We start from the raw sequence: 15297 nt of genomic DNA, 5'->3' as shown, positions 1-15297 counted from the left end.
TTTTTTTCCTTCACGTGAAGTAAGGATTACATAGATTACAGATACTAACCCTCTTCTTTTTGCTGCCTTCAAAATCACTGATTTCCTTTTATAGTACAAGGATTTGTGCAGTAGCTTTCTGTTTGAAAGGACTTTCTCATGAAATGGCTACAATTATAATTATAATTATATTTAACTGGCAATGCAGATGTGAGTATCACGAGATAATGTATGAATAATGTTTTGTTGACTACAAAATCCTCTACACAGTGAGTTGTTAGTATCTCCTCTAATTAACACAATCTCTGGAGGTAGACACGCAGATAATTCCACCATTTTACAGCTGAAGAAGTTTGATTCTGAGAGGTACAGTGACTTGCCTAGAACAATCAGCGACTTGTAAAGCCAGGCTGGAGCCTATGTCTCGGGACTGCTGGTTCATGGCATCTTTCCTTGGGCCACGCAGGCTGGAGACAAGCCATTGTTTTCACAGAACTCTAGTCACTGAATGGCTCCAGGAGGCATGGATGGTACAACCCTTTAGGCTTCCGTCTTCTTCAGCACCCTTGCCAATGTTGAGGGTATCATCCTTGCTGATTTATTTATTGTTTTTCTCAGCAGAGAAATTTGCAGAAGAGAAGTGATCTCCTTCAGAGAAAGGGCTAGATTCCAGAAGGTTCATGGTGAAGATAAGAAACTGTCATGCAGTAAGAGGAGGCCACTGTGATGTATGTGTTTGTTTCTTTAGACCCAAGTATGAATTCAATAGCTGAATGAAGATGCTTAGAAAAGAGCCTCAGGTACCTTTTTTAAAAAATTGTATTTATGGGGTACAGTGTAATGTTTTAATACATGTACACATGGTGTAATGATAAAATCAGGGTAATCAGTGTATCCATCACCTTAAGCACTTATCGTTTCTTTGCGGAAATTCAAACATTCAAAATCCTCTCTTCTAGCTATTTTGAAAAACACAACATTGTTAGCTATAGCCATCCTAATGTGCAGCAGAGCACCAGGACTTAGTCCTCCTATCCAACTGTAACTCTGGGCCCGCTGACCAATCTCTCCCCATCCCTGCCCCCAGCACTTCTTTTCGTCTTACATTTTGCATCTTCATTTCTGAATCTGACTCTCACTAAGCACAAATTATTTATGTATATAAACTTGCTCTAAGCTAAATCAATTTAAGTAAATATTTGATGAGTTTGCTTTACTGTGTGCTCTGTTGTGTTTTCCTCAGAATGATGGTAAGAATTTGTCGGTCACCTCAGCAAAAATGCAGAGTGGCAGTGTGGTGTCACATTTGAGTGAGTGATGATGGTTAGCAGGAGGGCTGTGGAGAGGGAACCGTCACCCATGGGAAATCTGAATATAAATTAAAAGCAAAGGTGCATCACACAGATCAGAACATTATGAATTCACAGAATGTATGTAAGGCCAGACAGCGGGTGGTAGAAGAACTTGCCCACTGGAAACACAAACACAGCCAATTCTTACGTATGGTAATATGTTCTGTAAGGTCACTGCAAACACCAGATTAGTGAATACTGAACGATGCATTGGTCCTAGAGGAAATACAGATTTAGGCTCCTGCAAGCCTCTGGTCACATTTTCATCAGCTGATTAATATACAGTCTTGTTTTATGTGTATTTCTATTTAAAGACTATACAGTTTATATATATATATATACTTTACACACACACACACATATATATACCTTACATATATCTATATTCTCTAAAGAGTATATATTGTTATATACAAGCGGTCTTCAAAATGTTCATGGAAATACATATTATTAAACACTATGCGTGGATTTCAAAATTTTTTTGCACCAAAATAAACTTGTACTAACTTGTTATAATATGTCTGAATAGGATCTAGTTTGAGGCACTAAGAAGGATAAGACATCAGTTTGAAAAAAGTCCGTATCAGAGTAATGTGAATTCTGCCAACATTGAAGAAAGAACAAATATCAAACTTATGGTAAAGCTTGGGTGGAAGAAGGCTGAAATCCCTGATGTTTCACAAAACATTTTTGGGGATAATACTCCAAAGAAATCAGCAGTTCACAAATGCATAACTGGTTTTAAGAAGACATAAGATGATGTTGATGAAGCCCTCAGTAGCAGACCATCCACAAGGATTTTTGAGGAAAAAAATTAATCTTGCCCTCTTCATGCCCTAATTGAAGAGGGCCAATGATTAACAGGCAAAGAACAGCTGACACCCTAGACATCTCAACTGGTTCAGCTTACACAATTCTGACTGAAAAATTAAAGTTGGACAAACTTCCCACACTCCCTGGGTGCCAAAACCATTGTGTCCAGATGAGCTGCAGACCAGAGTAGAGCTTTCTATGGAAAATTTAAACAAGTATGATCAGGATCCTGAAGCATTTCTCTGAAAAGCTGTAACAGGAGATGAAGCATGCCTTTACCAGTACAGTCCTGAAGACAAAGCACAATCAAAGCAATAGCTACCAAGAGGGGGCAGTCATTCAGTTTCAGCAGAGGTGGACCAGTCAAGAGCAAAGGTCGTGCAACAGTTCTTAGGGATGCTCGAGGCATTTTGCTTGGTGACTTTCTGGAGGGCCAAAGAATGATAACATCTGCTTATTATGAGAGTGTTTTCAGAAAGTTAGCCAAGCTTTAGCAGAAAAAAAATGCCCCAAAAACCTTCACCAGAGAGTCCTTCTCCACCAGGACAATGTTTCTGCTCATTCCTATCATCAAACAAGGGCAATTTTGCAACGGCTTCCATGGGAAATTATCAGGCATCCATCCACCTTATGGTTCTGATTTGGGTCTTTCTGACTTCTTTTTGTTTCCTAATCTTAAACAATCTTTAAAGGGCACCCATTTTTCTTCACTTAATAATGTAAAAAAAAAAAAAATGCATGGACATGGTTTAATTCCCAGAACCCTCAGTTTATTAGGGATGGACTAAATGACTGGTATCATCAGTTACAAAAGTGTCTTGGCCTTGATGGAACTTATATTGAGAAATAAAGTTTATATTTTATATTTTTATTTTAAATTCTATTTCCATGTACTTTTTGAAGTCCCCTTGTATATTTGATATATAAATATATATATATATTTTAAGATGATATACAAAAATAAAGACTCTGTCTATATAATTCATTCCAACTGAACTCAGTCAACAGCACTATAACTCATGCCTGAACAAAGCTTATCTAACACACATGTTTTCTGCACACAGCACATCACAACCTTGTTGTACTTAGGAACACGAGACAGCACTTCAGCCCTACACTTACGGACCATTTTAAACAGTGCCATTAGCACAAAAACACATAAATGCAGAAACAATGGCACTAAATAGACCACAAAAAGGACACTTGTTGACAGTGTGACAGCCGAAACAAGAAGGCAGAACTGCCTTGTTCAACCTCAGCTGAAACATGCATGTCTAGCACTGCTCTGTGCAAGTCAGCAAATGACTGTAAAAGCTCTGCAAATACAGATTTTGGGGTTACAAATACATTTTAGTGAGTAGGTGAATTTGCAAATAGAGAATCCATGAATAATGAGGATCTGCTGTACTGGGGATTGCATCCTTGCTGTGCTACTTTTTAGCTTGTTGAAGCTACCCCAGCTATCTGAGCCTAAGTTTGCTCATGTGTAAAATGATAATGACAGTAACTGTGTTGTAGTGTGTGGAGGATTTATATGATAATGTGTGTGAGGTGTACAGTAGATATTTAATACATGATGTTTGCATTTTTATCCTCATGGAGCTACGCAGGGAGGAAAAAACATCTTGGCAGAATAGCAAAGGAATGGCAGTGCCAGAAAAATCTGGTTTCAAATCCAAGTTCCATAACCAGGTAGCTATGTGATTTTAGGTATGTTATCTTTTGTGAGACTCAATTTTATGTCCTGTAAAATGAACACAATGATATCGAACTCACAGCAATGTGTCTAGTGTGTAGATTAAATAGGAAAAGTGAGTGTCCTAGATTATAATGACCTCAAGGAAAGTCAGTTTCATTCTCTGCATCTTCATATTATTTCATTATCAAGTAGAATTTTTATCCAATTGATGGAGTATCTATAATGTTTTTAATAAAATAGGATATCCTTTCAATTTATCCAGAGTTTACATAACATATGAGACGGAGAATCAAAGGCAATTAGGTATTCATGGACACAAACATATACACTTCTTCTTTTTTCATGTTAAAAACTATTTAAAAACACTTTATGTAGCTTTGTGGTCATTTTTAAAAATAGGATTTGGGAATTACAGGGTAAATGAGAGGAAATTATAGCCATTCTTCTTTAAAAGGTTCCCAAATTTACTTCATTTTAAGGGTTTCCTAGCATATTCAGTAAAGAAGAGTTAATCAGTTAGAGGGACTATCTCTGAATTTGATGGAAGATGGGAGCTTTAACCTGGGTTAAAATAAGCATCAGTGGCAATAACTAAGATAGTGAGGCATTGCTGCACTGATGCCAGGTCAGAATGCAGCTGAGCACAGGTGGAGAATGGATCACTGGTAATATGAGCTCAGAATGAACTGGACCTTCAGCCAGAGAATTAAGAAGCAGATGAAATGAAGGACTATTAGAAAATGTCTTATTTGAAAACTTTCTCTGTTAGATACTTCTTGATTTTAATTCATAGTCTAGTTACATAATATCTATTGAATAAGGAGATCCAGGCACAGGTGAGACATTCATCTAGAATTTTCCTGGCTCATTCTATTAGATTTTCTTGGGTGAGTCTAACCAGGGAGCTGCCCTTCCAATACTAAGGATCATCCTAGTCTTGAGTCATCAATGCAGGTAAGGAAGAGTAATTAGAATACCCCACTAGAGCTGTCAGAAAACTTGAACTGACTTAAAATAGTGGCCAGCCCAGTCATTCCCTAATGTGTCTCTAGGATTAGTGACATGTTCTCCAGAAGCAAAAATAAGAAAGCCCTTCCTTACATCAAATCCTTGGATCTTTGCTTCCTACAAGATATAATCTGGGACTTCTCTCCAAATATTTTCCTGAGATCCAATGTTTTAGAGATCTAGATTTGTATTATAATCGGCTGAACTCCAAACTCCTATAACATTTATGAACAATCTTTTATCACTCAATTTATTTTGAGAAGAACACATTTGACCCAAAACATGAATGAGGCTCAGGCTTACACTGACCATGACAAGTCTCCAAGCCTTTCACATGTTCATTAATCTTAATGGTAATGGATGAGAATTAATATCCCCATTTTGTTTGTGACAAAAACCTGGATATGAATAGATTAAGCAACTAGAATCAGGCAGAAAAACAGGATAGAAAAAACAAAAAACAAACCCTATCACTAGATAAGGAAAACACATGGTCAAGAACTAGGAAGTTCTTGACTTTTAATTTAGATTGCTTCTGATTGATAGACTGTGGTGTTAATTCCTGATATAAATTAATGATATCCAATGGCTGTTTAATTAATGCAAATGAGCAAGTTTTTAATCATACCCTTGACTATTACCCAATTTAAATTTGTGCCTTCGAGCTTTATTTTAGGAGCTTTCCTCTTGTTAATCACAGTATCTTAAGTCTTGTTAGTCTGCACCAAAAAACTCTAATTTTTTTTCCAGAAAGATAAACTGAGAATTTAACAACCTGCTTTGCAGAAATCTTCAGTGAAAGCAAAAAGGAGTTCCAAGTCAAACATACAGGATTCAAACATGATTCTGTCATATGAGGTTAGTGTAAAAGTAAAACTGAAAAGCAATCATACTGCAGTATATACAAGTGAACAGAACAAGGTGTGAGCATAATGTGAGTGCGCTAACCCTTAATCTCAGGTAATGCCTTTTACATATGAGGTCTAAGCATTTTACAGTGATTTCTGATTTAAGTGTCAATTTCTATGAAAAATAAGTTGGCTTAGAGATGCTTTTTTCCCTCATGGTTGCAAGAAGGTAAATTCTGATTGATAATTTTAGTTAGGGCAGTTTTATTAGTTTCATTTGCTTATTAGCTCCATTAGAAGACTGACATATCACTTATGTTAAAATGATTGGTTTGCTTCTGGGAAAATATTCAGGAATCAATCTTTACACAAAGTCAGGACCATTTAAGTGGTGAATATTATATGATCCCATTCATCAGGGCAAGTCATTTAGCTGTTTATGGATACAGGTCTTTTAAAAACAAGACATTTCCATGGGGGTCATACAGAGAAACGCCTATAGAAATGGTAGTCACCAGATAATACTTGTTTTGAAAAAAATTGTAGGCTAAAGCCACCTTGTTGTTGCACAAATAATAAAAATTTAGGCTAAAGTCACCTTCTTGTACAACACAAAACTTTGGGTCCTAACCGATCTTCTTATAAATGTGCCCATAAGAGTCTGTTATGGCTTGAATTATGCCCTCCCCCTGCCCCAATTCATATGCTGAAATCCTAACTCCTAGTTTCCTAGAATGTGACCTTAATGTAATTAGGGTCAATGTGGACATAATTAGGTAGAAGGAGGCCATTACTTATTAGGGTATTATGGGCCCCCAATTCAACAAGACTAGTGTCCTATTGACATAGGAAATGTGGACACAGACACAAACATGGGAAGAATGCCATGTGAATATTGGAGTTATGCTGCCATAAACCAAGGAACTACCAATCACTAGAAGAGAGGCCTAGAACCGACCCCTACTACCTCTAGAGAGAGCATGCCCTTGTTGATGCCTTGATCTTGAACTTCTAGTTTCCAGGACTATGAGACAATAAGTTTCTGTTGTTTAAGCCCCTCTGTTTGTGGTACTTTATTACAGAGTCTAGCAAAGTATTACGGAGTCTTTTTGGAAAAAAAAAATAGATTGGCTCTGTTTCTCTCTCCTTTGTTATCTATACCAATATTGAAGTGCTTTGGTTTGCAATGAATGCAAATGTAATTTCCATCCTGAACCTCCTCAGAAGAATGCTAATCCTGCCCTCTTCAGATCTGGTACCAGAATCATACATTTCTCACTCTAGCAAGCAATACAGAAGATTTGAACAAGCTGGACTCCTATGATGAAGGGTGGTGGTACTCATGTAGTATGGAATGAAGAGGACTTGGAACATACGTGAGAACAAGCCAGTGTTTTCTTGGCCCTGTGTCCAGGGAAGAGGGGTTGTGCTGGGCCTGTTTGATGATAGTTTTCCATCTGTCATCTCCAGAATGGTAGGGGAAATTCATCTGACTGTTGATGTGATTGAACTCTTCCTTTTGTGGCTCTGCCTCATTGGTACAGAAATCTAGCTGTAAACTGGACCTACTCTGTTGATAACAAAATATTGAGTTACCTTTTAGGTATTACAGAGCCCCAAACCAGAAGTCATGTGGTTCAGGCATGCACAATGGAAAAAACTTTGACTTCTAATTAAACACCTGAAACCAATGAATCCTCCTCTTGGAACCAATAAGACTGGGACATCATCAGAACCTGAATGATAAACTTTTGGAAGCCAGGGATCCACTGACCCAGAAAATCAGAGTCTAAAATCTGCCTCAACATACCTTTCTGGAAATGGTAAAATTTAAAGTCTTCCAATCAGATCCTGCCAAGCCATCATTCCTTTCTCTTGCCTTCCGAAACGAGACCCCAAATCAGGGGAGGCAGATTTGTGTCTGCTCCTGTCTCCTTGCTGACCAATTTTGCTAACAAAGCCTTTATTTTCTTAAAAGTTGGTGTCACATAGTATTGGCTTCTGTGCACATCAGGGCAGTGAGCCCATTTGCTTGATAACATAACTGTAATGAGCACTGGCTTGGTGTGTCTTCCTTTTATATTAGAAATTATGTTCTAATATCTAGTGTTTCAAGTAAAAGTTTGTGAGTTCAGAAAATGTGAAGAACTTCCCAGATCAATGTTTCTAAGCCTGCCAAGCACAGAATAATGGGGAAAAGTTGGGTGTAAAGAGCCCCTAGTGTCTGGTACAGAGGCAGTGCCTCTTGTAACTGTCCCTACTACCCATGTGGGTACTAGCACTGAGTATCTAAAAAGTGCCAGGGCCCAGGGACAGGCCCTTGATAGTCAGGAAGTCCTCGCCTCCATTTTGTAAATGAGGAAATAGCAGATCAGGGTCAGACAACTAGAAAATGCTCTCATCAATTCTCCAAAGCCTGAGCTTTTACCCTCAGTATAATATCTATATCTCTGCTTGAAAAGCAGTAGACTCTTTTAAAGGGCATGTTATTGCCCTTGTGGTTACTCTATCGCCCCCAAACATATTTGAAAAAGGAAGTTAAAGACACCAATACACAGTAATGCTTCTGACACATGTTAGCATATGTGAATCAATTCAGGCTATGAGGCTATTTATCATCTATATCATATCATTTTTTAAATGATCACATATTTTAGAAATCAGGAAATTTTTAAATACTATAGTGTTTCTCCAGGTGTCTTCCAGAGTAACCACCTTCATCAGAATAAACTGTGATGCTTATAAAAATACGAAGTCTAGAATTCTACCCCAGACCAACTGAATTGGAATAGGTTGAGAATGCCATGGAATCTGCATTTTTAAAGAGTACCCCAAGGTGATTCTTATGCAAAGTAAAGTTTGAGAGCCACTGCTGTAAAGGCTGGGGAATCAAAGGTCTCTCAGGAAAATCTTTGCCTCTGGCACACTGAGTTTCTAGATGTAGAACTTATGCCAAGCTGTGTTGTTACCAAGGGCTGCAGCAGGTGCAGAAGCCTGGGGGTACAGGACGGTCACCAAAAGGACACAACTTTTGCAAGGCCCACATCAGAAAGAAAGAGTTGCAAACTCTGTAAAAAACAATTTAACAAGTAGATTCGAGCTCACCTTAGAGCAGAGAGCTGTAGCTGCAGAATAACGGGGTGCACTGGGATTCTAGAAGTCTTTGTCAAAGAAGTGATGTCTTGATAGTCCCAAACAAACCCTGCCATTTTCACCTCTTCCACCTCATGAAAGATTCAGCCTCAAGCAGTTGCTTCTGTATCACTTATCCAAAGTGGGCATTGGGTACAATGTGAATGGACAGTTTGATTTTGGTTTGTATGAAGTAAAGGAGCAGAACCAACTACCCATCTTTTAAATTATCTTGCAGCTATGCTGTCTGCCTTAAAATGCCTAACTTCTCCCATTTTACAGGAGGAAAAGGGCTCTCATAGTTAGAAGGGTTGCTTGATCTTATCAAGCAATTTCAGTTCACTGGAGTTTCACTTACAAAATAGCAGTTTCAGGAATCTCAGCAGCCTGAAATAAGAGCATTTTATGTGTCTATCACGTTCTCTGATAGAATACAAATGAGAGTTAAAATTCAATATAGAACCATTACCACATGCTTGTGTTTAAATTATGGAGTGAGAAAGAAATATTATCCCATATTTAAATAGCAATCACTGATAACCACTCATATTGGTGAAGTGCTACTGTGCCTGGCACTAACAAATATGTCTTTTACTCTCCACAACACCTCAAGGTAAGTTGTATCATGTCCCTTATACAGATAAGAAAATGAAGGCCTTGAGAGATTAAGTCATTTCTAGGATACAATGTAAGTTAATGCAGAGCTAAGATCAGAACTGGTGTCTCCTTGATGCCGAAGCCTGTGCTCTTAACCACTGATCCTACTTGCTTTATTTATGCTTCTTTTTAATGTTTCACAGGATACAGTAGGCATGCTTTGTTCTGTTAGAGGGGATAATAGCAGTTTTTCATAGTTTGAGCTTGAATTTTTCCATTGAAGGCAGTGTTCAAAATTCCTGAACAATGATGAGACAGAATAACTAATAGGCTGTTGTAGTAGTTACATCACCCAACTGTCGCTGGGGCCGTATAGATGAATGGGATGCTGTCATGCCCTCTCAAAGAAAGATGCATTCCAGGATTCACCATGGGCTGCAATTAGCATATAGATTCCCATTTATTATTGTCTGTTTACTTCCTGTTTCAATCTCCTGCCATTTTGAAATGGGATATAAAGAGACAACATTCCATACAAATATGCCTGAGGTCATTGATTTAAGGCTCAGAAAGAGGTATAAGTTTTGAACACTATTGAACATAACAATATGTTCATGTTTACAAAAGTGTTGGTGTAGATAATACTAATAAAATAAAATACAGTGTTGGCTAATTTGAATTCTGTACTTACTGACATTGGGACCACATTTGTTTCCCACTTGTTATTCTGTCCCCTCATTGTACAAAATGCGGATCACTGCATTCAACAGAAAAATTCAAACTCAGATTCTGAATTTGCAAAAGGTGATAATGGTAGTTTCTATTCTATATGGGGTGACTTTAATATCTGGTGTCTATAATGTGCACAGGGGCACTGCAGGGTACACATTGATATCTCCATTTTGTCGATGAGAAAACTGAGGCTTAGAGAGTTTAAGTAGTTTGATAAAGCTGGGTTGAGACCCAGATCTTCTGACTTTAAATCCCAATTCTTCAGCTTCTACACAAGGTTGTGTTTCTTAGAGGAGACCTCCCTGGGTCCTTATGAAGTGACCCTCAATTACAACAAAAAAGAAGACTTGAAACATTTTTGCTTTTCTCTCTGTTAAAGTTTATAGACTGTTTGGGCTGGAGTGGAGTAAAGGCTGGTCTTATCACAGTTTATGAACTGAGGCTTTTTAAAGTGGAGTCCTATGGTTCTGACCACTATGTGTGAATGAGCCAGCTCCAGAGACCAGCTGGCAGAACAGAGGACGTGGAAGTGAATAACTAACTTTCAAAGACCAGATGCTGGTGTTCCCTGCCAGCTGAGGGGCCTGAACGCCCCTTGGAAGTCTTCTATGTGTCAAATTTAGTCTCAGACTGGGATTCTCATATCAATTTGGTTAATTTAAAAAGTTAAGGTAAGAGACTAGGAATTAGTAAGAATGTGGACAACTTTTCAAAATTTATAATAATAACTGTTGATATTTATATAGTATTTTGCACAATGCGAAGTACTTCCTTGTATGTGTTTCATGGTGTAATACAAAACAAACCAACCAACAAAATCCCAAAAAGATCTGAAGTTTATGACTTAGATTCAAGTCATGTTCTTCCTCAGTTTCCTTTTGTGTTAATGGGGAAAGTAAAACAATAACCATGTCACAGTGGAGGTAATTACGCGTTATTCTTACCTGATACCTTAGGAGAAGTCAACACTTTTGAAGGGGAGAACAAAACAAAAGATTTCTTAGCTTGCTTAGAGAGAAATGAATACAATGAGGAATGCAGTGCAGGAACTTACAAAGATAAAACAGTGACTTTAACAAGCATTAAGATACATTTGGAAAAGACTTGACCCTTTTTCACTCTTCCTACAGATTCATATCTGACATGTTTGTCTTTTATGACAAAGAATAGGAACTAACGTCAAAAGTTTATTCTAAAAAACATTTGAAATACGCAGCCTCATATCAGTGTGGTAAGGTGATAACACTTTTTGGGTTATTATGGAAATATTGATGGTTATTTTATATCTTACTATTAACGAAGTTAAATGTACCCCTTTTCTTTTTGATGTTTTCCAGATTAAGTCTAGGTTTGAAGGCAAAATAAAACTAAAATTTGTGCACAAAATGTAATATAAAAATAAGTGTCTATTTGTTCAAAAAGGGGATGCTTTTCCATAAAAAAGAGACAAAAATTCTTGAGGACAGATTTCTTTTCCCTTCAATGTAATGAAATGTAATAAATTGGTGGTTAGTTTTATAACTTTAAAGTCCTGGTAATTCTTATTGAAAGCTTGGATCCCTCCATGTAAATATGTCAGGACATATTTGTTGTTAAATATGTCTAGACATATGTCAGGATATTGCCATGTGTAAACTATGCTATTGTGCAAGTTATAGGGTCACTGAGCACTGAAGGAACATTGTTTTCACATTTTATTTCCTTTTGCTTCATATGTATATCATACATTTATTTACATAGCATATAGAAAAAAATTATACATAAGGAAATGATTATTTTAGGGCAAGTGTGTCTGCTCACAGTTATATGAATTGGGAAACCTGGACAGATAAAGCCCATGACAAAATCAGATTCTAGAATTCATAGAAGCAGATGATTGTAGAACTGATTGGTGATGTTGAGAAGCCCTTTATTTTCACAAGAAAAAAAAATGCAGCCAGTTAGAAGCTGAGAGTGGAACTGATTTTTATCAACCTAAAATACCACTCCAATTCACTGCACTAATCTGCTTACTTTGCATAATAGTTCATACTGTGCAAACTTTTCAACAATACAGTGAGGAAACTTTAGAAGTAATGAGTGTGCTGTGTGTGCATGCGTGAGTGTGTGTACATGTGGACAAGTAGGAGCTGGAGAAGAAAGAATACTTGACAAATATTTTCCACTACCTGAAATTTTGCACATCTTTAAGAAAAGGGGCCAGGTTGAAATTTTTAAAAAGTTATTCAGAATAGGCTTCCTCCTTTTTCTTTAAGTGAAATGTCACACCTTAAATTGTGTCTTAGCCCAAGTGCTGAAAACAGTTTAATTAAGTGTATCTATTTCAATAAATTCCTTGGGAGAACAGACTACCAAAGGGCACATAAATAATGAGAGCATTAATTGCATTTGAGATTAGTCCTATTGAATTGAATTCTCACACACTGATGCCCTTTGTTCTTAACCCACGAATAGTGGTTGTTTATATATTCAACTATTGATAAATTTACTATAAAACAGTTCTTCCATCAATACGGGAAGGTTAAATCTGAAAAAAAATCTCCAATCCATGTAAATAGATAGAGGGCCAACTTGAAAATAACCCAAAAGGAACATTGATGGCATATTTTATTTCATATAGTGTTTTGGGGAGAAATAGCTGGATTCTTTGTCTACCTAATAAAAACAACTTTAGGTAACTCCAGTTCAAATAAGATTTCTAATATATAATACCAAGATAAAAAAAGATAAAACTAAAGTACCTAATAAAAAATTCAATTTGTTGATATATTAATTAAATTCCCTACCTACCCAAGCCTGACTGAATCTGTCCCATGGGAGTGAAATTGAAAGATGAATTTGCTAATTAATGGTAATACAGTGAATGACACAATTAGAACAAACTCACAAAAGAACGAACATCCCTTGGTGAGAGAGTCAGTACCACTGTACAGGGGAATTCTCCACATATGCACAAGCATTTGGAACAGAACAACTGAAGTTCTATTAAATTTGGTTTAACAGGGATAATGCCTGAGGTAACTTTATGGAGAAACATAAATCAAATATGAAATTACTACTGCAGGATTATCTTTATTCACAGTTAGATAACTTCAGTCCAAAACTCAAATCCTAAGAGACTGACAATATTTTTGGCTTTTCTAATCACAGATATTTGTGCAATTAAAGAATACTTATACCATCCTAACCCCTGTGAATAGAACAAAATAGATTTTCAGAAAATGTATATTGCCATATAACTCTTAAAAATATTTCACAGCTAAAGTTGGTAGTATTTATTCTGTCAAAAATGGCCACCATTCTTCCCTCACTGTACCATGATCCTTACAATGTAATTTGCAGCATCTCCATCAAGAAGTAAAGTCTATTTCTTTACTTCTGGAGGCTGGGATGATCCTGTGAATTGATTTAGCCAATGGAAGTGGTGGAAGTGATGTCATCCAATTCCAAATGTGGGTCTCAAGAGACCTCCACAGCTTCGGCTCAATCTAACCTTGCCACCATCATGTGGATGAGCTGGGGCTGGGATGCTGGAGGGTGACAAAACACATGGAACCGAGGCAAGTCCCATCCCAGGTGAGACCATCCTAGACCGGTGGCCCTCTGCCAACCCAAGAGCTACCCACAGGGGCATGAGGGAGCACAGTGGGGACTAGAAGAACCACCCAGCTGATTTAAGCCCCAAAAGCTGATCCCAAAAATTATGAACAAATAAATGGTTAGTTTTATTCTAAACCATTTTGTTTGGAGTACTTTGTTATGTAGCAAAAGCTAACTGACAGAAGCGTGCATAAAGTTCTTGGTTTTCTTTAAAATTTTACAAGACACTGTTTAAACTGCCCAATTGAGAACGATCACCTATAGTTATAATGATTATTTTTGTTATTTTTATTGACCTTAGTCATGCTATATCTTTCTAAAGAAAGAAAACCTTTCAAGTTAGAGAGATAAAGAGAAGATAAGAGCACAGCTCCAATCCTGACTCCAGGACTTAGTAGTTTTTTTGTTTTGTTTTGTTTGTTTTTTGAGACACAGTCTTGCTATGTCACCCAGGCTGGAGTGCAGTGGCATGATCTCCGCTCACTGCAACCTCTGCCTCCCGGGTTCAAGTGATTCTCCTGCCTCAGCCTCCCAAGTAGCTGGGATTACAGGCACCCGCCACCACGCTCAGCTAATTTTTGTATTTTTAGTAGAGATGGGGTTTCACCATGTTGGCCAGGCTGGTCTCAAACTCCTGACCTTGTGATCCGCCCGCCTTGGCCTCCCAAAGTGCTGGGATGAAAGGCGTGAGCCACCGCGCCCAGCCCTAGTAGTTTTGACATTGACTTAATAGTTAACGTATCTGTGCCTTGATTTCCACACTTCTAAAATGGAGATAATGATAGTCCAGTTTGTAAAGTGTGTGAGGATTCACTGAAATGATACATATCATGCAATCAGTACATGTTTCCTCAAAGTGTGTTAGCTTATTATGATTACTTGAAGGGCTTCTAAGCTATTTAAATACCTTGAAGAATATGGCTGACATCAATGCACAAGGTTAAGATATGGGTGACAAGCAGCAGATACACTTTAAATAGTTAAGTGCAAATAGAACTATATATTTTTCCTGGTTTTAAACAATTTTAGACACCCAATAATTTTAAATGTTACATGCTCCCAGTGATTCCATGTCCTTTAGGTAATGCCTAGAACAGTTGGGAAATTTATTTACTTCACATAATTAACAACGATGATAATAATATTTGTATGTGGTATGTGATACGGATGTTACCCTGGAAACTAACGAGCTTCAGAGAAATGACTTTCCTAGATCCACATATCAGTGAGCAGTTCAACAAAGAAAAGAGTTAAGTACTCTTGGCTAGGGGTTGACTGCTTTAGCTGTCACAGACTACCATAGCAGGCCAAGTTTCTCAAACACATTGATGAAAGAAAAGAAATCATGACTTGTTCAAAATAAAGATTGAGATGTTGAAAAAAAATAAGTTTGTTTGCTGGTACATCTCAGTATGGGACTAACAGGCCTACGATATTAATGTCAATTTTTACAAATAAGAAAACGGGTTTCCTACCTTGTTTAGTAGATGGGCAGAACCCACCTTCCCAGGTTACATAATTGGATATAAAAAAGGGT

General features: G+C 37.4%; 1 protein-coding gene across 2 annotated transcripts in view; it reads right to left on the bottom strand.

The window, feature by feature from the left end:
* GPC6 (glypican 6) overlaps nucleotides 1-15297 on the bottom strand; it is a 1199462-nt gene that overhangs the window by 191329 nt on the left and 992836 nt on the right. The window lies entirely within an intron of this gene.

Source organism: Gorilla gorilla, chromosome 14, assembly GCF_029281585.2.
Source record: "Gorilla gorilla gorilla isolate KB3781 chromosome 14, NHGRI_mGorGor1-v2.1_pri, whole genome shotgun sequence".
NCBI classification, from domain to species: Eukaryota; Metazoa; Chordata; class Mammalia; order Primates; family Hominidae; genus Gorilla; species Gorilla gorilla.
Note: the sequence above shows the minus strand (reverse complement) of the source record. Positions and strands in the feature narration are given on the sequence as shown.